The sequence below is a fragment of the Thermobia domestica genome, chromosome 17 (genome assembly GCF_964235325.1).
Source record: "Thermobia domestica chromosome 17, izTheDome1.hap1.1, whole genome shotgun sequence".
Lineage (NCBI taxonomy): Eukaryota > Metazoa > Arthropoda > Insecta > Zygentoma > Lepismatidae > Thermobia > Thermobia domestica.
Window position 1 is genome coordinate 100562371 of NC_137470.1, and position 27584 is coordinate 100589954.

The 27584-nt window shown below is 35.6% G+C and overlaps 1 long non-coding RNA gene across 2 annotated transcripts in view; it reads right to left on the reverse strand.

Moving 5' to 3' along the window:
- Positions 1 to 5805: 5805 nt before the first annotated feature.
- Positions 5806 to 27584, reverse strand: part of LOC145673920 (uncharacterized) — a 43432-nt gene continuing 21653 nt past the window's right edge. Inside the window, exons 2-4 of one of the 2 annotated variants that reach the window (XR_014128848.1) lie at positions 24687 to 24886; positions 22860 to 23019; positions 5806 to 6856 (exon numbers count right to left, since the gene is read on the reverse strand). This is a non-coding gene — a long non-coding RNA (uncharacterized LOC145673920). The remainder of the gene's footprint in view (positions 6857 to 22859; positions 23020 to 24686; positions 24887 to 27584) is intronic. The other variant, XR_014128847.1, reaches the window with a different exon arrangement.

The following is a 27584-nucleotide window of genomic DNA, read 5'->3' on the forward strand; positions in this document are numbered from 1 at the left end:
AATACGTGTATAATAGAATAATAAATAGAATACTATGAGCAGTGCCCCTGGGAATACTAACTGTGATCCTCAGGAACATTGTTTCTGAAAGAAACACTGGTGTTGCCCCATCTCTAAAGCTACATATGTTTCTTTCTAAATAGTTGAGTATCGTCTCGAAGCTTCACATGAACATACTGCCTAGTTTCGAGACGATATCAACAGTTAGTGTATAAATATATTCTTTTCGTCTGTGTCTGTAATAACGAAAATATTTTGTTCACGCAATGCCAACAGAAACTATTTTGATAAAACGAATCAACGTGATAAGAAAAAAAACTTAAGAAAAAAGAAGGTTCGGCGGGGAATCGAACCCAGACCTGCTACTCAGAAAGCAGACACTTTACCGCGGAGCTAACTTACTACGTTGAATTCTGTTTTATTCTCCTCAATATACCACATAAGAGTCCAAATGAAGGCAATTCAAAAATATGGCAATTTTGCATTCAAGATGGCGACTTCTCCAATGATTTGTTTCTTCACTTAAACTGAACTACGTCCTTAATAACATAGCGAAACCTGGCTTACCTACCAAGAGCACAACTTACAATTTTCATGGTTACAAATTTTTGAGCCGCCATTCTGAATCGAAGATGACGACTTTTCCAACATGTCGGATTTTTCCCCTCACATGCCCTGTAATCTACACACTTGAACGCAATTTCGTGATTCCACCATATCTACAAGTTGTGTAGAATTAGACGCCCCCTTATAACATTCCTAGCACTTTCTTACACCGAACATGACTATTTTTTCAAGTTTAAGGGCGGATTCGCAAACTACGCATCAGAATAAACATCACCTCGAAATTTCAACGTCCTACATACAGCCATTACAAATTTCACATTTTTTCGATTTGCGCCGCGAAACGAAAACGAATTTTAATGCTATTTTTTCTATCATAAACTATGTTCCTAGCTTCACTGCCTGACAAAATATGACGTTTCTATGGTGTGCGGAACTACTCTAAAAACCAGCATTTCGAAACGACGAAAAATTTCGACACTTCATTTACATGGAAAATGTCGCCTTTTTCGTGATATCGGAATTTTCCCATTACTCACATCCCATGACGAACAAGTATGCAAAATTTGGTGTTTGTATGTTTTGTGGAAGTATGCAAACAATTAAGTGTGTTTCCGATTATAGAGGTATATAATTCATACATCTCATGTTATGTTCCCGATAGGTAAATCAGACCACTGCCTTACATTTACACTAATGATCTTGGTAAAAACACGCGATAAAGTTCAATACGTCACATACAGAATTTTTTCCATGTTCGACCAAACTGAATTCGAAAAGGACCTAGCAAATGTTGATTGGTCTTTTATACGGGATATCGGAAACATTGACCAAAAGGTTGATTTTCTCTCGTCTAATATCTCTATATATGACAAACAGGCGCCGATTAAGACTATGAAACTGTCAAGAAAGAGAGCTTCTTGGATGAGTTCAAACACAAAACTGTTAATGCGTCTCAGAGACAATGCCCTCCGCAAATATAAACGTACTGGCGATCTCGAATACTGGTCATATTATAAGGAGCTACGAAACTTCACGACATCAGTTCTTAGACAAGAGCGAAAAGCATATTTTTGTTTTATGTTTAGCGCGCGAAAATTGAACACTAGGGAAACCTGGAATGAACTGAAGCATTGGGGCATTTCAAGTAAACAAGGAAATGCGAATACTTCATCATTTCTTAACAGTGTCGATGATCTCAATGCACTAAAACATTTCTGCAGCGTGACTGATGCAATCAAAATACCTAACAACCTACTAACTCAAAATCTTAAAAATTTCGAAACGAATTCGTTTCAAGGATATACAAAAACCCTTTGGTTTTCATAAAAATCACTGACAATGACATTAGAAATGCGATAGTCAAAATTCGTTCTAACATTATGGGAGCTGATGGAATTAACATTAAAATGATTAAGTCCACATTGACACATATCACCCTTAACCCATATTATAAATTATTCCCTATCAACCAGTGTATACCCTCAGATGTGGAAAGAGGCTAGGGTTATTCCCTTAAACAAAACATCAGTTATTTCTGGTTTCAATGATTTTACGCCAATTAGTCTTCTTCCGGTTTTATCTAAAGTTATGGAAAAAAACTGTTCAACAAATGCTACATTATGCAGACTCAAATCAACAACTTCCTAAATTACAGTTCGGATTTCGTGCAGTGTATAGTACAGTCACTGCATTAATTAAGATTTCTGATGATATCCTGTGTGAAATTGATCAGCAGAGAGTCGTTCTACTTACTCTTCTTGATATAAGCAAGGCTTTTGATACGGTACATCATCCTTTACTGCTAACTTAGCTAAAATACTATTGCTTTTCACACATCACGAGAAAGTGGTTCAGATCATACTTACATGACAGAAGTCAGCGGCTTGCACTTCCTGGTAATAGTTCTCTTCTATTACAAAAGATGTTTCTAAATGCTGGTGTCCTACAAAGTTCTATATTGGGACCATTGTTATTTGCCTTATATATTGCTGATCTACCAAAAGTTATTCGGTTCTGTACACCTCACTTTTATGCAGATGACACCCAACTTTACCTACCTACAAGTCGTCAAACTCTTGAAAGGGATGTGTCATTGATGAATAGTGATCTTGCGGCAATCAGGCTTTGGTGTACTTCAAACGTTCTCAAATTAAATCCTGGTAAATTCGTGTATACGGCAATTGGCTCGTGATCAACGTTCAAGTCAGTTGTGCACAGCAACATAAAACTGGCGGTTGAATGACTCCCTAATTCCGAGTGTATCCGTTACCGAGAACTTAGGGCTAATATTTAATGAATTTCTCAACTGGGATGACCATATTCAGTCACAACGCAGAAAGGCATTTGGAATATTGCGCAACTTGTACAGATTTCTCGAAGATTTCACAGCTACTTGTAAATTACAGTTCGTTCAAACACTAATTTGGTCACTTTTTGATTACTGCGTTCTCTTTACGGTCCCGAATTACCAAAGAAAAGAAACTTGCTCAGAAAATTCAACTAGTTCAAAATTCTACGTTAAAATACGCTTTCTGTACTAAGAAAAATCTTATATACTTCCTGTTTTAAATTAGCATATTCTTACAATGTTTCATAAACGATATTTGCATTATGTTTGCTTTATATATATAGGATCTTAAAAACTGAGGAACCAGGTTATTTGTTCAATAAGTTGACTAAACGTACTAATGTACACAATCATTACACACGTAATAAATTCAAACTTGATTTTCACCACTATAAAACAAATATACGTCGTGCATCCTTTTCCGTGTCAGCGCCAAGAGCTTGGAATACACTTGCTGAGAAATTTGTCTCTATTCCTAACTTTGTAAAATTCAAAAGTGCAGTGCAACATTTACTGCTACAGAAGCAGAAGTTTCAAAACGGAACAGATGACCAATAAATTGAATTGTTTAAAATTCTTTCCTTCAACTCCCTATTTTTTCCGTCTCTTTCCTTTTTACTATTTTTTATAAAATACTTTTTGCTTGTATTTATCACTTAATAATTTGTATTCTGTTACTATGTATATTTTATTATTCATAGGGTTAGGTGGTAGGTTAGGGGTTAGGTATATATATTGATAACTTCCCAGCGTCGTGCCTTAGTGATGGGGATGGATGCATTATGACGCAAGAAAGCACCTTCCATCCATTATCTGAAATGGATGGGAATTGTCTAATCGATTTGCATAATAAATGCTTGTAACCTCTCTTGTAACCATGCCAACCTAACTATGTCGTGCCTAATATGGGGATTGATTTGCTTAGTGACACAGATAGGTTGTCCTCTGATCATTATCTGAAATGACCAGGAATTGTCTAATTGATCAGCATAATAAGCGAGAGGTTATAAATGCAAATAACAAATCAGTTTTACGTAAGTCAAAACTCATGTATTTTCAATCTAAACGATTCATGTCAACTGTACGGAGTGTGTATTGAATGGATATGTCAAGACTATATCAGATCACAACATCAACGATTCTGGCTATTTATCACTAGCAACAGTTCTAGATAGGAACACATACCTTCAAGGTTCTGCGTTGCTTCCATGGACAACTCTTCCTTCCATACAATGGAGCCTTGGTGGAACTGTAGTCTCTCAACAATGACTAGGACTCGAACTCTGGACAGCCATCTAGTGCTTCTCTGGTTACTTGAGTTATAAGAGAATCAAGAACTTAACGTGTCTCTGATCCATCGATCTCAACTGATCCTCAACTGCTCTCCAACTGATCCTGGTTCCATCCTTCACAAGGTTATTCTTCTTTTCAGTTTTCGAAATTCGCTGCATCATCTGATGACATCTCTGTTGTCCTATTTCGTTGTCGAAACCTTGTGGTTTCTTCATTGTCATCCAGTGATCGAAATCTCTAGAAATCCTACATCTGCAAGTCTGATAATTTTGACATATCCGAAATTTGCGATTGTTAACAAACTCTCACAAAGACTCATGACATGACATTTTCTCAATTCTCTTTCTTGTCATCACAACATTACTTCATTTGCAAACTTGTGTCTCAGGATTATTACATAAACATACAACATGCTTTTGTAATGTTTACATTTGTCTACAATCTTTCTTAATTCTGATGCATGACTAATTTCCTACCTAATAAAATATGCTTCTAATTAGATTAACTCCAAATTTCCAATAAATAAATAAATAAATATAGTTCCTCAATTCGTGTAATTTTCTACAGCACTAGAAGAAGATGGAGTTTTTACATTATTAACGTGAAATTTGGCATTCTTATTGCAAAATGTATCAATTTTTCAAATTTCTAAAGTAAATCAGAAAAAAAGTCACTGTTTAACCCCCTTTTGTGTAAACACTAAAGTTAATGTTGTTTATGGGAGACTCAATGTTAAATTATGGAAGCAGTTTTCTCCAATAATTATTGGTAAGAATTTTGGGGTGCATGAGTATTATTTGTTACAGGATGCAAGAACACTCCTCCACAATGCTAGTACATCCGTATTGAACATTATTTTGAGGAAGGCCGTCCCTTCGGGGCCAATGGGCGAAAAAGGAGATGCGTTATCAAAGGAATGGGCGTTACGAAATTCAAAATTTTATTTTCTGAATGCCAGTACACGTTAGATTAATCAAAAATGTCAAAGTTAATGCTCCTATGCTCCTTGCATGTGTCAGTGATTGATAAGGGTCTACAACCCCGTTCCAAAAATCACAAAGAAATCACCACCATAAATGTCCTTAGCAAGGACATACGGGAAACTTTTTTTTTTTTTTTTTGTCAATTAATGAGAAATTTGGCGTTATTATAGTAGAAAGGTATGCATTTTTCAAACCCAAAATGTTTTTTTGGTCACTCACCACCTTAGGGGACACAGTGGACGAAGCCTTGATAATGGATGTTCATAAAAATTCCAAATTTTATTCTGGAAATGCCAGTGAGCGTCAGGCTAATCATAAAGGTCACAGAATTAATTGTCCGATGTGCCTTGTACGTGTCAGTGACATGGAGCTACAGCCTCCCTTCCAAATATCACATAAAAATTCACGATAAATATCCTTTGCAGGGACATACAGAAAGAAGGTAAATATGTCTCATAATTTATGTGTAATTTGTCATTATTGTAGAAAAATGTTTTGATTTTTTTTAAATCTCGAACCTACTGTAAATGAATATCTTCCGTCAGTAACAGACTATGCATATGGTTTCATTGTTACTGCGTCACTAGAATATAGTCAAAGAATTTTGCGCTTAAAAAAAATCAATAAGGACTCTTCTTGTTCCACAAAATCAAATACACAAGTCACCAGTGTATTTTTGCACACTTAAACCGAACTAGCTCGCAACAGAACACAAAATGACAATGGAAACTGTCGCAGGAACCATGGAAAAAATGTAATGAGAAATTAAAAGTCTAATAGGGAACTTTAAAGTCTCAATATTGTTTTCTTTATTCTTTAAAAAATAAAAAAGTACAGTATATTTTTCCTGCCCTTTACACAGTAATCGCATGATCCCACTTCCTACAGAATAACCTACTTGTATGTACTGCACATGTAAACACGTCAAGAAATCGTATATTATCGACACACAGTTGTAGTAAAAACAAACGCATCACGAGGAATAAGAATCAATTGCTGGAAGTTAAGTACTTACACTATAAACTGCAGAAAACCTTACTCTTTCTTAAAAACAACACATTTTGGCTCCATTATCATTAATTGTTTAAAGATATAATTAATCTAAGCGAAAGACAGACAAATTGCACTTACTTTTATTTAACATGCTGTCTTGAACAAGCAAGACATAAATAAATGCGATTTACACCTTCTCCAACATATCTGGAGTGTATACTCTGGACAATTCTTTGTTTCAAGTCATCTACTTTGTTTCATGATTTTTTTTATGGACAATTTGTTTCCGAAATCCCCACCACAAAAATTCACATGGAATAAGATCTGGACTTCTTAGTGGCCATTCGACACTTGATCCCATCTCCAATCTTTTCTTTCGAAAGATTTACAGTTGTATTTGTGCAATGAGGTGATGCTCCAACTTGCATGAACCATAATTCATCACTTTGAACTAAATTTAAAGGATGAAGTTCGGTAAATATCTTCTCTCTTAGTAGTTTCTGGTATGATGCCGTTGTTACATTTTCATTAAAAAAGAAAGGTCCTATCACCTCAGTAGTAGTTATGCCACACGAAACCATGATTCCTCATTTTCCTATTGACACTTCTGACCTCTCGTTTGGCAGCACTGATGACCATGAGGGAAATGTTACAGACTGTTCTGCGCCTCCAACTATAATACAAGAATATGTACACTGTTTTATATGAACACTGAGTAATAATAAATGATAAACAATTTTGTAAGTAACCTAATTAAACTGTATCTGTAAAACTTCTTTTGTAATTCATTCATAAGTAATAACTTGCAAAAAGAATATTAAATAAATATTAATACCTTAACAAGTAATAAAATCAATAAACGAAGTGATAAAAGTATATAATAATAGTTTTATAATGAGTATTTAGTGTACATGAATACTCTTCCAATAAAGTAATTTAAATTGCTCGTGATCTTTACAATATCATTTATGTTGTATGCTTTCAACATTTTCTTTTATTTACATGCAGAGTGTCAGTCTGCAGCAACTATTCACGCTAAATAACTGAGCCTGACCACAGTAGGGTTAAAGATGTCAAAAATTGTTTGGAACGAGGGCCAAAACCCAAGACAATATTATGGGATGATGCCCGAGTAACAGAATATAGCAATTATTTTCAGACTAGGTTTTATTAATGTACCAATAGATATCGAATGAGTATCAATTTTCAGTTTCCGATCTGTGATTTTTAGCTTCCGGCGTAGGCATACGGGAGCGAGTAAATAACTACGTACGTACGTAGTTAAGTATGAAATCTTTCAGTTTAACGTCTCACGATTATGCCTTTTTAGGCTAAGAAAGACTATGAGTAAAGCAAGTCAATGATGGAAAAATTGGTAAAATAAGAAAGTGGGAAAAAACGGGAGTACCCTGAGAAAACCCACGGGAACAATGTTGTGCATCACACACTTACTTGGCCGGGGATCGAAGCACGGACCCCAGGCACCAGAGGTAAGCGCTCTATCACTGAGCCACCGTGTCTTCCCTCTGTATCTATGTACTTTAAATCTCTATAACTACTGTCCAAATCTAAACCAAATTTGGGGGGCAAGTAGTACATCATCTAAGGAATACAGGGTGGCGATAAAAATTACGGAAGAAAATTCAGAGACTTTACCCGGTTTTCCAGAACATATTTTAAAATGTTCCCTGGTACGTAATTAACCATACAGAATATCCGATGTTGAAGGGAGAACAAATATCAAGCAAATGTGACAAGGATGTTAGGTAAGTAATATATTTTTTCTCTAATCAATTACAATAATGAATAATATAAGAGCAAAAATAACGTGATTTATTATGAAACTACAGAACATTTACCTAATAAAAATGCCAGCACGAAGCAAGAAATTGAACATCTTTCCTGAAATTTTAATCTGTAACTTCATTCACATGACGAAAGTTTTGTCATATATGAAAGAAAGTCACACCGAGACACTTATCAGAAAAAAGGTGGATCTGTGTGTAGTCTTGTTGAAAAATCTTCTGCACTCATCCTGCTTTAGAAGGCCATATACTGGCAAACCGCTCGTAGAAAATTTTAATGCTTTTGCTCTGAATAAAGATCTCATTTGGTTTAAAGAAAATCACATTCGTTTAATATATTTCGAACTATAGATAAAAGCTCGGGTTTCTCAAAGAGAACTGACAATCCGTTTTTTTTTTTTTTTTTTTTTTTTTTTTAAACAAGACTGTACATAAAACTGGTTGCAGTATATTAACGACCTATCTTTAGGGAAAATAATCAATAGTATTACGTAATTCATTTCAGTTCCTCAAATGCTTTACTTGGTCATCAATATTGCGCAATATTGTCTTAGTCTTCTCAGGTTTAAACTCGTTAAGAATTACCTTTATTTTTCTGCTTTCAGCTTCTTCTTGTTTCTTTTCTTCTGCCTTTCGTCGATGATTTGCTATTTCTACGAAAGAAGTACAAGTATTTCGTGCATATTGAAACATAACTTTCCTTATGACTAGTTTATCAACACCACCAGAAGAACCTACTGAATTGAAGAACGCATCTGTGTACTACTAAAGTTTATACTTTTAATTTATCGCCACCGATTCCGCATTGATTGAAAATATCCTTTCTATTTTAGATTTGAATTTATATAAGAGAAAACCATTTTAATGTCTCTTAAATCATTGTACTTTGAAGTACCAAAATATTTGAATCAAAAGTCATCCAAACGCTGAGCAATTTTAGGATTCTGACTCATGATTGTTTTACAATTTGGATTCGAACAAAATTCTTGAAACTTTATCTGCCCTATTGAAATCTAACCAATTATTTTGAACTAGAGCAGCTAAGAGAGAGTTTACGCGGTTCACTCAAATATCAGATTCTGCAGAAATATTAAGATCCAAATACGAAACAGATGTGGTCAATTTATAGCATAACTTCTCCCAAAAGTTCAAGAATAAATTTCTGTAGACACTTTCTGAATTTAGGCAAAAATCCGAAGTCTTCAAAGCCGTTACTCGTTGATATGTTAATATCCTTAAAGGCAATATGTATACCAAATCAATGTAAACGTTTCTCGTAGGAAGAGAGAACCCCGAAGTTTAATACACCTCCTTGCACGTTGTTTCAAGTTTTGCACACCAGTGAGAAATAAAGAAAAAAAAAAATCTGAAGACTGTTCCTCGCATCACTGTTCCGTAACACTAATCACCTTCATATCAGCAATGTCAACTTTTCTTCATTTTCCACATCAATTCGTATACATGAATTCAAAGAACTTAAAGCTTCTGATCTTATAAACTTTTGCCTAACATGCACAATCAGTAAGTATTGTAAAGAAACGATTGACAAGGGCGTCATTCTGTAATTCAGTACGGAAAGGTTCTATTCTGTTTGCGTCAATCAGTTGCTAGTAGGATCACGCAGTGTCTGTTACTAAGTTTGTGTAGTGCAAAGTCTCTTACGGGAAGAATACTTATATGCGTGTGCACTTGTTTCTTGTATTCAGTGGTGTCTAGGAAGTACGCTAATTCACCAAACTTTTTATGTTAATGTGTGGTAAGTAAGTCCCAAAGAAATTTCCCTTATCCGTTCGTCAAAAAGACGTACAAGTTGTATTTTAATCAAACGTCAGAGAGGGTAAATGTTGAACGTCACATGGCTCCCGCTATTTAAGAGGCTGATTGCACAGAATCTTTTCATATCTGCCATCTGCTGTACCAGAGTTGTGGAGGAAACCTAGAGACCATGTAACATATTCCTATTTTTCTTTAACGAAAGTAACTGGAATCTCAAGTAAATCAAAACACAGTTTCATATTCAAATCTGGAATACGCAATGCAGCCAGTTTCGAATTCTGATTTTCCTTCAGTTCCAAAACCACCAGCAGAATGGACACCGTGGGTGTGTTATACTGCAAACGTTCTTTTCATCTCGTCAATATCCGATTCAGTAATAAGTCTGCCACGAAAGAAAATATCATAGAAAAGAGGTGATTATTGTGACAAAAGCACTAAAGTAAAATTAGTTACAGTGGCATATCAATCTTCTTTTGTCGGGGCTACGCGGCAAGGGTAAAAGAAATGCCCAATATGAAAGATAAAAAAAAAAAAGTCAAATACTTGTCTGTATTCTCAATTGAACTGGAAACGAAAAATACGTCGAATTACAATAGACAAGGGGCAAACACATAGGATGAAGCAGGAAGAGTTAAGTATAAATACTAAGATAATCATACTGCAGGTAGGACAGAGGTGACGACGGAACAAACACTTTATGAAATCGTGCGGTCGTCATCTCCGAACAGTTTTGGTAAGTCTGCTGGTAGGGTAAAGTCAGCTGGAAACTGAGCGTATGGATAATCTACATGCATATATTGAATACTTTCTCTAACTCCACAAGCTGCACACAACGGTGTGTCTTTGCCACGAAGCAGAAATCCATGTTTTAAGTGTGAATGTCCAATGCAAAGTCGAGTTAGAATTCGCTCCTCTTGTCGAGATCTTGAGCTGATGGTCCAGATACCCAGGCACCACGAGCAAATTTCAGTATATATAATTTATTGTTGACATCCCGGTCCCACTCGAGCTGCCAACATTGATGTAACTGAGCAGTAAATAGCAAACACAGATTCAGACTGGATATGAGATGAAGTTCTCTTCCTTCGAGGGCTGCAACTTTTACTGCACGGTCAGCCTCTTCATTACCAGCTATGTCAACATGACTCGGAATTCAGCAGAGTTGCACCTCACATCTCTGCGCTAATAATCTATGATACAATAGGATGATTTGCTGGACAGAAGGAAGGATGTTTACTTTGCACATCAAGGAGCCTACTCAGAGCACTTTGACAATAGCAACAGATTACGATCCCACGTATATAAATGCAGAGACATCATAATATAAGGTTTGTAAAATCGCAGCTATTCAGGAGTGAATATTGAAGAAAAAAAAAAAATATGTGTAATTAAAACAATAAATACGTGTAGTTAAAAAAAAAAAAAAAAAAAAAAAGACATTTGACAGAACCAGCGTCTTTGGAACCATCAGTGAAACACAGTAGTCTTGAAACTGTTGTAAGAAGAAGCGAAACTCCTGTAAAATTTGTGAATTGTACTGAGCTTCTTGAACTGGGCCAGACGGAAACAAATAGCTGGAAAAAGTGTCTTCCATTAGAATGTAGATATAAAGCCTAACTGGAATAAAGGGAGAATTTCAACGCAAAATCATCTGCAAGTTCCAGAGCACGAATTCCAAAAGGCTTGGTAGCGCTGGGTCATGCTTGATAACGTTAGTAGCAATCTCTCCAGCTTTCAACGCAAAAGATAAAGGATGACGTGTCATTGATTTTAGATGAGCAAAATAGAGCATCAGCCGATGACGGCGCTGAGTTAAAGATGGCTCATGCACTTCACGATACAAGTTGGCGATAGGAATGGTACGAAATGCACCCGCAGCCAAACGTATACTAAGATTATGGACAGTGTTTAGTTGGCGCAACATGGTAAATCCGGCGGATCTAAGAACAAAGCATCTATAGTGCAACTCGAGCGGATTGAGGTACGATACAATTGTAATACGATCAGTACCCAAATACATATGGGACATTTTCAGAAGATTGAGTGATCATACATAGCGATATTTTGGCCTTTGTAAATGGACTGCTCAAGACAGTCGGTGGTCAAACTGAAGACCTAGAAATTGGATGTTGTCAACAAAAGACAAGCGTGTATGGCCCAGTTAAAAATCTGGATGATATGTGCAGTTGTGTAAGCGACAAAATTGAACAGAGTCTCGTCAATGGAGAAAGTAAATCCAGCTTTGACCAACATGAAAGCATGTTCAGTGAGTTGTGCTTGTCTAGAAGCAACACGGAGATCATAAGGGTATCAACAAATTGCCAGGTGAAATAGAAAAAATACTGACAAAGCAATAAATCGCGAATATCTTTACTACACGCTATCTACATCACGGCCCCAACAATAGGCATTGTCTCAGGCACAGCTGAACAATCTTGTAAGGTATCTATATCTCTCAAAGGAGTAAGAAGAATTGGATCTCGTCTGAAAAATTAAAATTAAATAATAATAATAATAATAAATAAAACTGCTACCAACACACACTAGCATATCACTCCGTAAATTGGTCTTTCCACCTTTTTCTCGATAACATAGTCTGATATATTGTAATGACATAAATGGACTGCTTATAGAAGTTGAGACGATTAACAACCCAGAAGAATGGTGCCTATTTAAAGATTATTCAAAAATTAAGTCTCTTCAATAATGGTAATGAGATCTTCTATACCACTAGCCTAGTACATTTAGTTAAAAGAAAGTAACATGAGTCTACTTCTAAAGTTATTCTGCAGAAAGTAAGTTTAAAGAAAGTTAAAGGAAAATGAAGTAAAAAGAAAGTATTCTGCGGTAATATTAGTCTACTTCTGAAGTGTATCGCAATTCGAACCACAACTGGAAAATCTGATATTTCAAAATTCTGACGCTTCTGCTGGAAATGCAGATTGGTTACACAAAATATCGCTATTTCTTGTGTCACTGGGATAGTAGGGCAAGAAAAGACCATTATGTAGTAAAACAGTGGCCTTCGAGATAAAGCTTCAATCCTGGTGAGACAATGTGACGCATAAACCCCTTGTTGACAAATACAGTGTGTTGTTACGATCGTTCAATTTGAAATTGGACTTTATGAAGAAGTTCGTGAAAGTAATGGACAAGAATGACAGGCGTTTTATATTCCTACTGTCAAACTTCCCTGCAATTAGTACTGAAAAAATTAATAAAGCTACTTTCATTGGGTCTCAGACTCGAGTTTTAAAGAGTTGCCAACAGATACTGAGAGATCAGCTTGGCTTGCCTTAGAATATACATGCAATAATTTCTTGGGAAACGTCAGAGATAACAATTACAGGGAAATGCCTAAATACATATTGGACAGTTACAGGGCTATAAGGTGCAACATGTTTCTAAACAACACATTTCCTGCATTCTCATTTGAATTATTTTAATAATAATAATATCAGGGATGTAAAAAACGAACATAGTGAGTGAATTCACCAATAAATCGCTGCCATGGAATAAGATATAAGGAAAGATTATCAACAAAGCTTTTGACAGATGAGTGTTGGACACTCCTACAAGAAGGTTCATCGTCCATCCACAAACGAAAGGTTTCCAGGAAAACTTTCTAACCTGTAAGAATATTTCAAGCTTTCTAGATATCTTTTATAATGGTTTTGTCATTTTTGTAATGTAAAATATTATTTTGGGTGCATGATCTGTATTTTATACAGCTAGAGGTTCGTCACGTACCGTACTGGAGTCGTTTTCAAGTGTCGTGAAAGTTGCTACTTTGTTTTCAATGAATTGCAACATATGGCTCACTATATGAAAATGAAATGAAATCTTCCAGTTTAACGTCTTACAGTTATGCCATTTGGCCTGACGGAGACAGATGACTAAAGAAAGTGAAGAATGAAACAACTGGCATAAATGAAACAACAAGGGGATTGAGATTGTAGGAGTGCCCCAAGAAAACTCACAGACACGATGTTGTTCACAACGAACTTACTTGGTTGGGGATCGAACCGGGGGCCCCATGCACCAGAAGTAAGCGCTCTACCACTGTTACCGTGCCCCCGGCTCACTATATGAAATACAGGCTCAACAGTATACATGACATATATTGTTCAGAAATATCGGTATCTGATTAAACATTTCTGATTTCATTTTCGTGGTCAGCGTTGTAATTTAATAAAGAACTCATACTCTTATCTTGCGGCAGTTCAGATATGTTGCATTGTGTAATTTGAAATGAAATTCTAGTTTCTCTTTTTCATCTCACTGCGAATTGCTAAACTATTGATGACGTGCATTGCTGAAGCTAGTATTCTTCTTGTCAGTAATTTAACCCCGAACTATATATATAAAAGTTTCTATTTTCAGACAGACAGAATGGTTTATAAAAATATGAGTGTGTTTCATAAATATCCAGGAAAACATACAAAATTAGGAAGAATGTATACTTCCATTATTGGCACATTTCAGCTGCAAGCAATTGAGACAATTGGAAATTCCCAGAAAAAAAATTAGATCATATTCAACTGTTTTTCTTTTTTAAACAAAAAATTATCATAAAATTTTTATTTAAATATTCGGGATGGGGAGAAGTTCTGATACTTGATTGGCTAACTACGCGAGTAGGAATATGAAAGCCTCAATAAACACATACATCATATTATGTTATAAAACTGGTAATATTTCGAAAGTTTCCCTCCGTGCTTTATTCTTTATACTGATTTTAGATTCTTGTAGAGGGGATCATTGAGAAGCTTCAAAGACTATGTACGTCACATTGCTCTAAAATCGAATATTTTTAACTAAAATTGTCAAAGAACATACTTTTTAAATTAGAAGAGGGAAGGGGGGTAAATTCACACTTTTATTCCTTTTACATTTTAATTCTAAGCTGTGGGCATACTTTTCATGCCATAAAAAAAATATACATTAAGTTTTGTTATAATAGAAAATTTTTACGTGGTTTATATTGTTTTTTTTTTTTTCTTGTTTTCTTTTTTTCGTGTATTTGTGTAAACTTTTTGCTTCCTTTTACTCAATGGAGTGCGACTCCAAACAAAACAATATGGGGTTATCTCTGCAAGTGAAACGCAGGTACATTTATGTCCAAAATGATTGTCGCATATCTATAACTGTCTTCTTGTAAGAATTTGATAATGATTTTGCAGGGTGCTTTTAATACTGGTACTATGTGTATAATCGGGAAATGTATATTTGTGGTAAATTTCATAGGAAAAGAATTGTAAATACGAAAATTAGAATGAGTGAAACAAAATGTTGCTAAGTGAGCAATAAAATTTTCGTTCTATTGTTCTTATTTACTGCTCTTTTGACACGAAATTTGCCAGATACATGTCTTTGCCGATTATACACATACTAACATTATAAGAAATACCGGGCGAATTCGTTGTCAAATTATATTCCTACAACAACATATTTATAGACATGTGGCAATTTTGGAAATGAGTGTACATATCAAGTTTCATAAAAATTGGTTAAGTTTTACGAGAGTTATCATGGAACAAACGGACAGACACTCAAGTTCCAATTGAATAGAATAATAGTTTTGCTAAAAGTGACCACACACGCGGCGACTTTGTCCACTAGCGACTGGTAATTAGGTAGATGGGCAATAAGATTGCACGAATGTCTCTCGTGTATGTGCCCGTTTCGACTAGATTGTAGGCAATTTCGTTATCGCCTGGCGAAGTTTGATTAACGGCGAACTTCATTCGATTCACTAGGTTGCCGAGCGATCTCGGCATCAAATTGTCGGTCGCAAGATCGTCATACACGAGGCGACATCGGTCGAGAGAGTCTTTTCTAGTCCCAACAATCAAGTAGGCAATCTGCAGCATCCTCTATTTCCTCTTCTATGAACTAAAACACAGAATACTCGTACTGTGTCTACTACTGCGTGATACATGTAGCTTGGGCTGCTTTGTGCGTGCGGAGAAAGTCCGTGGTCGCCCGATGACATTACTTGCCATTTTTCTGGCAAACCCATCGTCCGGCAATGTCCAGCTCGCTCAAGAACCTGGTGCATCGAAATGAACTTTTTCAGTCGATCAAACAATCGCCAGACGATGACGAGATTACACGCAATATGTTCGAAATTGCCTCATACACGAATACAAGAGGGATATTCGTGCAATCTTATTGCCCATCGTCCAAATTGCCAGTCGCTAGGCGACAAACTCGCCGTCTGTGTAGCCACTTTAACGCTCGCTTCAATAATAATATTTTAAAAACCCAGTTTTTATTATGTATCTTTGGAGAGGGATGATAGTAGAAGTGTCCCCATGGCGACACGCACTTCAATTCCCAGAACTATGTTTACGGCCTCTGTCAAAACTTGCATTCCAGTTACAAAATATTTTTGAGACATCTTCTCTGAAATAATCTTTCCTTTTCTCTTTTTTATAAATACTTGAACATTTAGTATAGGCATTAAAAATGTATACAAACATTTGGCTCAAAGAACTATTAATAAGATTTTTAGGAATGATCCAAAACTGGATCAAAAGATTGCGATCTAAGCCAATAATTAGTTTTGGATTAGGGGGCACATTTTTAACGGCCCCTAAATCGAGTTTTTGTATTTTTTGCGGAATAAGCACTTCATACTGAGTTAAGTGATAGTTTGGGTTTGGCTGCACTATATGCAGTTATCGAGATATAAGGCCTACAAGAAAATTTTTGCCTGAAATATATTGGACATTTTGATCCAAAAAGAGAGAAAATGAAACTTTAGTTAAATTCATGTACCATAAATGTTATTCGCAAACTATTGCATATTTTTTAATGTCAGAATAATTTTCAAAATGAGAATAAACAATATCTTATGAGACGCATCGTAATTATTACAAATGTGTAAGTCCAGGTGGAAACTTTCACCGAATCTAACTCAACCTCAAGTCACAAACTTGTCCTCAACCTCACTCACCCTCACCACCAGACAACCTCACTCACTCTCACAGACCGTAACCTCACTCGCCCACACCCTCATGGCCCCTCACCACCCCTCAATCTGACTCGTCGTCACCTTCACGGCCTCTCACTACTCTCACGCCGCATCAAACCCCTCCACTTCACTCGCCCTCACCCTCATGCATTGACTTTGAGGGTGTGAGGTTGAGGGGTGACCTCATGAGGGTGTTCACTTATGTGTATAACTATTGATGGAGAATGACTAAATGCGTACCTACAAGTGTATAAAAATTAATACGAGTAAATATTGCATTAAAACCACGAAGTAAAAAAATACACTGATATCTATTTAAGTATCCCATATTTAAGGATCAAAGATCCGGTGAAATTAGTCTGGCTATCCACTGGGTATTGACCTAATGCATACGCTGAATGCAACTTTATCAGCACTTTTCCTAAACTCGTAACCATTTCCATAATAAACCTTTTTGCGGATTAAAACACATTACAATGAAATCACGCAAACTCAAACACGAGTAAATGTATTTCAAAATCCTTTCATTTGTATGAAGCTACCTTCATTTAATGCAGAATAGGAAACTCCGATAAAACAGGAATTAGTGCGAACGAAAATGTAAAAGAGGTTGGAATTATCTGTACGTCGAACTGAATTTTAACCACTGCACTGTTGATCCAACTTCAATTTGTGGACGATTCACTAATATGAATTTATATTGCATTGTACAATCGAAAAGCAAAAGGTAATTTGCATAGATGCAGTACGTAAGTTTATTACACTTCCTCAGTGGAAAACACAAAGTTTTTACGTCTGAAGTTGTCAAATAAAAAATAAAATAATAAATCACTCAACATCTCAAATAGTCTTAAAATTTTCATTTTTAAATGTGTTTAAAAACTTACTTTTACTAATCGACATTCCATGACTTTTTCAGGATTTCTCAAATTCCTTAACATTTCCAGTTTGTCGCCATCCTGGAATAAAGATCGCTATATCTGGTGGTCAAGCTTGGCTACCGAGAGGCTCTGCTTGTCTTGCATGTGGTACTTCATATTTCGGTAATTACTAGCCGGACCTGAACCAAATTTGATAGGCAAGTAGCCCATCATCTAGGGAATAAAGATCACTATATTTGGTGGCAGAGTTCGGCCACGCAGAGACTTGGCTCGGCTCGACTCTCAACCGAAGTGCAAGAATGAAAACTCTCACTTTCGCTTCCAAACAATATGTCTGCTAGATACAGAAAAATAGGCCGGTGTATGTTTCACTTTATTTTCATGTAAATGTTTCCCTTCCTCCCTCATCCTTGACCCATTTGTTCTTTGAAGTTCATTCTTTCAGAAATTTCAACAAAAATTCCAATTCTCTCTTTCAATATAATAGTTATGTCAATCCAAAACACAACCATTGCAAGTTTCATATGCAGCTTATGACTTCGGAACCCAGCGGAAACAAATTAACAACAAATATTAGCGGAAATACGTCATGGTTCATCTGCTTATTCTGCACTCTTTTGTTCATGAAGGAAAGGTTGCCAACCCATGATGGTGCTTTCCGTTGTTGTGTCAACAATGGATGTCTTTTTTACTGGATTATATTAAATTTACTAATTACGTACTCGATACATTATGTCAATATTGAGTATATTCAAAGTGCAAGGTAGTTTCAGGAATAACAATTTAAAGTGAGACGATCGTTATAATTCCTGATTGGATTGGAGTTTAGCATCCCTTTCAGCAGCGAGACTATGTGAAACGTGGATCTACAGCTTAACATGAAATCTAAACCCGGGTCTCCCGTGCGAAAGGCAAGTGTGTTAACCATATAGCCACGAGAGGTTTCAGTGTTAGCATATTGTCTTCAGTAATTCGTAACTATCTGTTCACGATGACCACTACTGGTTCCATTGAAAAATGATTAACTTACAAAAAATATGAGTGTAATGATGCAATAAGTATTATATAGCATAACGTGCATTTCTAGTGCTATAACTGCTTTCTACTTCCGTATCAGCATGTACTTCATAAATAATATATATATATCACACATTCCCTCATGGCTATATGGTTAGCGTACAGAGCTTCAGCGTAGAAGTCCTCGGTTCAATTCCCATTAAGAGTTTATGTGGTTCTGATTCCATGTTAAGCTGTAGGTGCACATCTCATACAGCTTGTAGGTGATGGAAGGAATATTAACCTCCGAAACTATCAACCAAAAAAAAACATAGTATAAATATTTTTGCAACATTAATTAAACACATTACGTGCAATAAGTATCTGAGTTTCCCATTCGAATTTCTATCATTTAAATAATTTCAATACATAATTACCCAAAATGCTACAGAGCATTCTTTATTATTTTCTTCCTTCTATCTATGACAATATACTCATATAGGTTCGTCCGTTCAAGGCAAAAAGTGAACACTCATGCCATCTCATCGTTACTAGCTCTTAGTTCTCGGTTCACAGATTCAACTTGCTACTGGGATTTGACGGAAATGAGCAGTGGATATAATCTGTTTAGACGTTGTAACGTGAATCCAATCGTTAATTGTTGCAAAGTAACTGTAAGTTTCCTCAGGAGGAAAAGGTGCGAACTCGAGACGAAAATAAATCGATTAAACTTGTTTTACGTGATTTTTCTTCGATAACCCTTTCGACTTCGCGCTAACTTGAATATATACTCCTATGAGCTTGTCAACGTCCAAGATTTACTCTTGTACCTAGAATGTTCAAAATCGGTCGAATACTTTTTGCATGATACTGCTGAATGTGAATCTTAAGCCTCCTTAGTAGCATATCTCTAAGGTTTCCCGTCCCAAAATACTTTTGAATTCTGCTACACACAACCTCCCTCTTCGTCACTCGTGCCCCGTGTCAAAATGAATAACTGTAAATTTTCGAAGGTAAAGAACTAACATTATGGCAAAAACACGACAAATTGCTCAGACCATTTTTGGGTACCATTAAATTCGAATTTTGGTATCCTAATTCGCGTATCCCCTTTCACTGCGCCAAAACCAATACAGTTAAAGAAATACGCCCAGGGCTAGCCTTGTGCCAAGAATAATGCAAATTGATAATTCCTACATTGGCTGCTGTTTTCTGAATTTTATTATAATGTTCTGTTTAACACTTTTTCTTTCTTTATTTTGAATGTAAAATTATGATGTTATCTCTCTATATAAAAAGAAAGTTCTGATTGCGTGCTTAACGCCAATGTGAAATTGCTTAATGGATAGACTTGAATTTGGGTAGTACACAGTTTCTGACGTAAAGTACAACTAAGGAAGGATTTTTGGAAATTTCCTTTTGGAAGGAAAGGAAAAGGGAGGGATGAATATGAGTTAATTGTTATAGTATTTCAGATTCCGAGATGTGAACATATTATTGGAAATTCGCCTTGGAAAGGGATTGCTACTATTACAAAAAGAGATCCATAGCTCGGAATCCTTCGGAAAGTTCATTGCATGAAATGTAATACTGTGAAACCGATGGGACACTATTACTTGTCCATAAATAAGAAATGTACATTAATGGGAAGTTATACACGTTTATAATTACCTACAGCGATAACTATCAGCGTGCGGTAAAAACACTAATCATAAATATAAATATTAGTTAATATCAAAATCTGTATTCAGTATTCGAATTACTGGGTTGTTTGAAACAGGTTGAAGAAGAGGAACATTCATTGTTGAAATTTTATCGTAAAACAAACGTTTCAGGTTCTGCCTTCGAAGTCGCAAGGAAACTCCAAGCTTCAAGGGAAGTGAATTCCTTCGGAAACGGAAATAATTCCACGCTGAACTGTTGACCATAACACTCTCTCTCCATGATAGTTCTTATTCACTGAAAATTTTCTAGCAAAAATTTAATGAAATGAAATCTTTCACCTTAACGTCCCACGATTATGCCCTTTCAACTAAGGGAGACCGATGATTAAGGCATGTGAATGATGAGGAAAGAATCGGTGGAATGGCAATGTGGGAGGAAATGAGTGACCCGAGGAAACCCACGGACGTGATGTCCACCACGAAGTTACCTGACCGAGGATCGAACCAAGGGATTCCATATGCCAGAAGTAAGAGATCTACCACTGAGTTGAGTTGATTTTGAGTTTAACGTCCCTTTCAGCAGCGAGGCTATATGAGATGGAACCTGCTGATTAACGTGGAATCCGAACCACATGAGCTCCCGCCAATCTCTGCTACTGAGGCATCGAAACATTTTCTAGTATCCTCACCAAAAAGCAACTTATTCTGGATAGAGTCAAGAATAATTTCACGTTCAGCTTGTAACTGTTCACCAAGTCATTTAATTATGACAAAGACATTTCGTGAGATAGGGATTTTCTGTCTACTGTTTGGTTTCATTGCAGATTTATTTTCAAACCAAGAAAATATTTTCTGTCTTAAATACTACGAATTTTCTGTCTGTTATAAGAAGGTTACTAAAATGTTGGGAGAAAGAAGACTGTACCTGTCAGTATTTAAGTGTGTTTGTAAAAGTGAGGGTTCTGTCCGATAATAACAAGTATATGTTTACTCGGACACAAAAATCTGTCCGTATTTATTGAGAAGTGTCCGTTAAGGGAGGTTTTACTGTATTAACATTTTGCGTTTAAAATAACTAAACACGTGTTTTACACACACTACCATTATTTAACGTCGAGACTTAAATCCTATGATCAATATTCAGTCTCTTGTTCATTACGGTACGTAATCACCTGAATGGCTTATCTCTGGAACCTTAGGCCCGCTGAATACAACTTTCTCAAAATTGTGGTATTTTAATAGACATAAGTTCACGTGTTCAAACTTTCAACTAAATCTGAATCCTAATCACTATTAGCGACATACAACTTTACTCGCAGAGCTTCATTTCGGGAAAACCCTTTCCTCCCTTCAAGCTCGTTGTTTATTCTGAACTTTCTCACTTTCCTGTGTTGTTAGGACTATTGAAAGACTGAAGCCGTATTTACCCATTTCTCATTCACATACTCGTACGCCATAAGAAACAAGTTACGCAGTGCTATATATAGCCCAGTCGTTAACCAATACTCCGACGAAAAACGTCGAAACTAAGGTCCATGAGAATTAGGAGTTTATAGTACACACCTACATAAAAGTGAATTTTTCTTTAAGTTATGCCTCTGACTGAACTTTCCTCAACCAATAGATTTTGGAGGCTATTTGCTGACAATCTACATCTTCAAATTTCAAGCGACTTGTATTTAACCTTAGGCTGAGGCGTTATAAAGTTTATAAAGAACTTGTAGTCTTACGTGTCTCGTTAGCATGCTGTTATCATTAGAGTTTATGTTGCTGTCTACAATTCCTACTACTGAATGGATCAACTGTGTATTGTATTACAAAGGGTAACACAAAATAAGTGCAAAAGACTTTAAAAAGAGCAATCATTTTTACTAATTTTTACTTTTCTAAACGAAGAGTCGACTAATAAACAAGAAAATAATAATAATAATAATAATAATAATATTAATAATAATAATAATAATAATAATTGTAACAAATGTGAAGAAAACAAAAGCCTGCATGGTAAGTAAGAGCTCTATCCAGCATACTGCAGAGAAAACAAGTCTTAAATAATACATCGTAGGGAGAGCATGCTGTGTCAACACGTAGACAAATCAAAAGTGTCTAATCGTTACAGCCTTGGGTGAATTTGTTACTCCCCATTTATCATATATTACTAGACTTCGGACAACTGGGGATTTCTCCCCCGAACCGTACATTTGCTCGGCCTAGGGCCTTTCACCAGTCTCTATACCACATTTCATGTCTCTAATCTTAAGGGATTTTGAGATATGTCTATCTTATTTTAACAAATGCATCCCCTATTCCTTTGGGACCTACAAACATGTCTTTAATTATTTTAAGTGAAAAGTCTAAATACCAATTTTCATGTCTCTAAGCTTAAAAGATTTTGAGATGCGGACATCCTGTTACAATTCCAACTCCAATCTTTTTGTTTTTCCTTCTAGGGGAAACATCAAAAAACGCTGAAACACGTATTTAATTATTTTAAATGGGAAGTTCATATGTCAAATTTCATGTCTCTACTCTTAACATAAAAAAGAAATTTTACTACAATAATTGCGACATTTACCCTCTTTTCTCGTCGAGTTTCCACAAGTCCTTTCTTAGTGGTATCTTACGTAACAAATCCAATGCACTGTAAAAACTTCAAGTTTCTAGCTTAAGTAGTTTGATCTGGGCATTCATCAGTCAGGACTGCTACTTTATATATAGAGACGTAAAAATCAAAACTGAAAAAAAAAAAAAAAAAAATACAGACAGTAAATTTTAAAAAATGGCAGTTTATATAGTAAAGAATAATATTTTTGTATCATTAATATCAAGGACCGTAAATAACTAATAAATACGACTCCCAAAGTAGCAATAACTAGAACACACAAAAACACCGGGAAACGCAGAACACAAAAATGCAAAATAAAGAAAATTACAAATCATAAAAATATTACCATCATAAGCATGAAACTGCAGAAAAAATATGCTAATGAATTTAGAGGCCAAAACAACATTAAAAAATTCCTAAACCCTTTCTTGCCACTTGATAAAGTTATCATGCTATATACAATGAGTTCCCTTCTGATTACAAGTTTTTATTTTTTCCGGTTGTTCATACACAAGTTATGTCATCAGTATATTAAGACACGTTTGAAACTATTGTTGAACATCTACCGACATGATACGATTATCTTTGAGGCACGTCACGAGCTTCGAATTCATTAAATCGCAAACTGTACATTCCATGTATTTAGCCAACAATGATTCATACCCTCTGGTGAGGAGTGTTACAGCCTAGTATCTCACGGTGAACAGGTCATGTAACATTTGGGTTCCACAGGCAATAGAGTGAGTGAGTCAGTTTTTAGTTATCTCACCGGTGAGCTACACTGTATGATAAAAAGGAATATGATTTATATTTTCGGTAGAAAGTTGCACAAAACTTAAGCATGCATAAAATGTGAAATGCGAGCAATAATCAATACATGGCACTACTCCTCGCTCTTTCTTTTTCTTTTTTTTTTTTTTTTTTCCTCCTTGTTTTTGAAAATGGCAAAATATGGCACTTCAGACATTTTGTCACAACTGCCGGTCTAATTCAATCGTCATGTGTGTTCTGTAATATAGATCCTGAGTTGATAAAGCAGAAACAGAACTTGTGGTATAGTCTATGTGATTGGGTGCTGAGCACAGACTTCCGGAGTGATTAGAATGAATAACTGTTTAGGGAGTGAACTGAGTAGCATAGTGATTAACCCATTGACACGGAGGTCAAAGAACCAGACTCGATTGCCTGCATAGTCGTGCAATTTTATTTTTCTCCGAACGGATAAGCCGATGATACAAAAATCACAAAAATTTAACATTGCAAACCTGCAGTTTGCATATACACACGTACACCACTTGTATTTTACATAGCCCATATTCTTGCAATACTACTTTTCTGAATTTCGTTCTGCTGCTTCCCAATAAGAATTTGCTCTATTCGAACAGAAGAGATAATTCAAGTTTTGTCAAAGCAATCCTCTACACAGGTCAGTGCCTTCACAATGAAAAACATTTTCCTTTTAAATTATATAATTCCAGCATCATAAATTATTGCACTAAGTATTAAATGTACAAGCCATCTTAGCACCAGACTGTAATATAAGCTACAATATAATAGCAAAAATCTATCAAATTTATATATATATATATATATATATATATATATATATATATATATATATATATATATATATATATATATATAATGACAATCCTAAAAACATTGCTACTGATCTACGAAAAAATATTGAGGCAACTTAGTCTCTGCAGTACACTTTACAATTGTCTGCCCAACTTTTGCAGCGTATCTTTGATATTCCTATTATTAAAGTTATTAACTTCTTTCTACACTACATACCTTGGTGATTCCTACTAATGTCAAGTTGACGACTTTAGTTGAATATATTTTAAGACTAATCGGGCCTGGACAAATTCCTTTGTTTCTTCCATCAACTCAATTCGTCTCATTTTCGATTTTCTTTCCTATTTCGCTGAAATTTGTGTAAATTTTATTTTTTGCGTGATGAAATTTTCCCCATTCCTCCACAGCCGGAGTGCCTGAAACGATAACAACTGTACTATTACTAATTTCAGAATAACTGTAGTCATTTTTTAAAAAGATCCAAATTGTTTATGCTACACATGTATAGAGAGAGAGAGGGAGGGAGGGAGGGGTTCTGAGAAAAAGGTAAATGTTCAATTTTCTTTAACATTGTTATACCTGCAAGGTTTGCAACATTTAACAAAACCCGTGTCCAAAAATACAAGTGCACATTCGAAGAACGTCTATTTCCACTGAATGCAAACTAGTAAACCTAACGTTGATTCACTTCGGATTTACTTAACATTGTGATTGCTACCACTGAATTTAACCTAAAAAATCAGCTGCTTACTCTTCCTTGTAGTTGATCTAAATGTCGACAGTGGAGATAACTTCAAAATAATGTCTGATCCCATAACATCAAATGCTTCCTCACTATTGCACACAAACTTTTTAGTATCCCAAACACGTTTCAGGAACCTAATTTGAAAATCTGTGCCTTCAGCATCTACAATTTCACCAACAAAATGTTCAGGGTCTCCCTTCTTCCTTAAGAACAGCACTAACACAAAATCACCAATAGCACAACTGCTCGTTTGGAATTTCTCTATTTCTTGTAAACATTTTTCCGAATTAAGGATAGGTCTAACTTCCCTCAAGGCTTCGAAGTCTTCATCAGTAGTGCTACCATGAAAACTAACGTCCGGAAGATGATCATAATTCTCAATAATTCAATTTGCAATAATTCTTTGATAATTCGAGGTTTACACAACGGTCTCTGGGTCCTACAACAATTGCGTTCAGTTTTCTTTGTCTATTTATGATTTTCTTTTTTCGAGAGCTTCTTTTTAAGGGGTGTTTGTAGCAATTCTTGTTCTCCCAGGCTCTCTTCCTCTCGTTCCTGTCTTCCGTGCTGCTTCTTTTGGGTAATGTAGTATTTGCACAGGTGAAATGCTGGCTGTGGCAGTTGCAATAAGTAGTCGTAGGAAGATCTCGTAAAGAACTTACCTGACATGACACTATATATGTATATCTCTCTGTAGCGGACGAAGTTTTACCTTCCATTCGTTGGGGCTCTCCGGATGGCTGTTCAGACAGAATTGATGTTGAGTTAGTTCGAGTGCTTGTAGCTGGTTCTTCTGAAGGAGTTCGATCAGTAACGAAGGAACACAGAAAATCATCATAGGTGAAAGTACTAGGGTCCAGTGGTAAAATTCCAGTTGATTAAAATCCACTAGTTATATTACTAGTACTGAATGCTCTGTTATACACTTTCCCTACAATCTATGCAATTACATAAACATTAAATGCAAGGACTGTGTCTTTGTATAGTATTAATTATCGTTCAAAGATACACGATGCATTAATGTTCATAGGTACAAGAGGGTCTCCATTACTAAAAAAAAGTTCTCCATTAGCTTAAATATTACACAGAAGTTAAAACATACTGCTGTACTCACCAATGATTCTATCCCAAGGTTGGGCAAATAAATATCACAAGTTACGAAAACCGAAGAGCATAGAGCTCAAAAGGTAACTACAAAAAATGGTTGGTTTTCGGGATAAAAAAATTAAAACTAATACTACTCGGCACAATAGTCAGTAAACAACTGAAAATCGCGTTCCCTTCCCTTCCCTTTCTGCCTTCCTCTTTCAAATGAATTTTAATGACTGCACCTAGATACTCTGAATTCGAGAAAAGTACAGGTGTTCAAAGGTACAACACCTTCCCCTAAGTATTCCAAGAGAAAATGAGTTTTTTTTTTTTTTTTTTTTATCTACCTGCATTCCAACCTTCAGTTTAAGAATAATTTGGTTTCAGCATCTTAGGCTTCATTTGTCAACACCGTCTCGATCATATCAGTTTCAATCAATCGTGATATACTAATGTCAGGTACAAAAGCTACTGTGAACTAATAAAGTAAAATAAATATCCCATTGGTTATGAATTTCGATATGTTTTCTAAGAATTTCTTGAACTTTTAGAAAAGGATGTGGGACTTAACAGATGCAAGGTCTTTACTAAAAGACAACTGAAATGGAACAGAGATTTGTGTAATGTATTTGGTTAGACAGAGTTTGGCGTTCCTTTCACAGCGAGGCTATACGAGACTAGGAATTCAGGACAGAAAGGAAACATTCTTAGTACTGAATGCATATTTATATATATATATATATATATATATATATATATATATATATATATATATATATATATATATATATATATATATAATCTGCTTGTTGATAAACATTTCCGTTTTATAAATTCTGTGAACTGAACTGTAATCGAATAAACGTAGAATTTCACCTCATCCGGTTTTGCGACAAATCTCCTTCTTGGACAGCTAAATGTGTCAAAAACAGTATTTTTGATATCATTTACCATTTTCACTCTACAGAAAAAATATTGAAACCAGAAGTACTAGCACATTCTGATCACGTCCGGTTTTGGTAGTGTTGTGACTGATTATGGTATGTTCTCCTGAGCTTGTCGCTATCTATTTCATTTTATTTATGAGGATCAAGGTTAAAAGCAGAAACGGTTGATTTCTTCAACTTCTAATTTGAATAGAGGGTTAACGGAAGATTTGGTACCTATTCTTAACATTTGAAGCTATCTACTACCGTGTATGTTCTACGGCGAAAAATGTTGAAACTAGGAACGATCTAATTTCAAAAGCTTCGGTTTGAGTAACAGATGGTTTTGGTTCA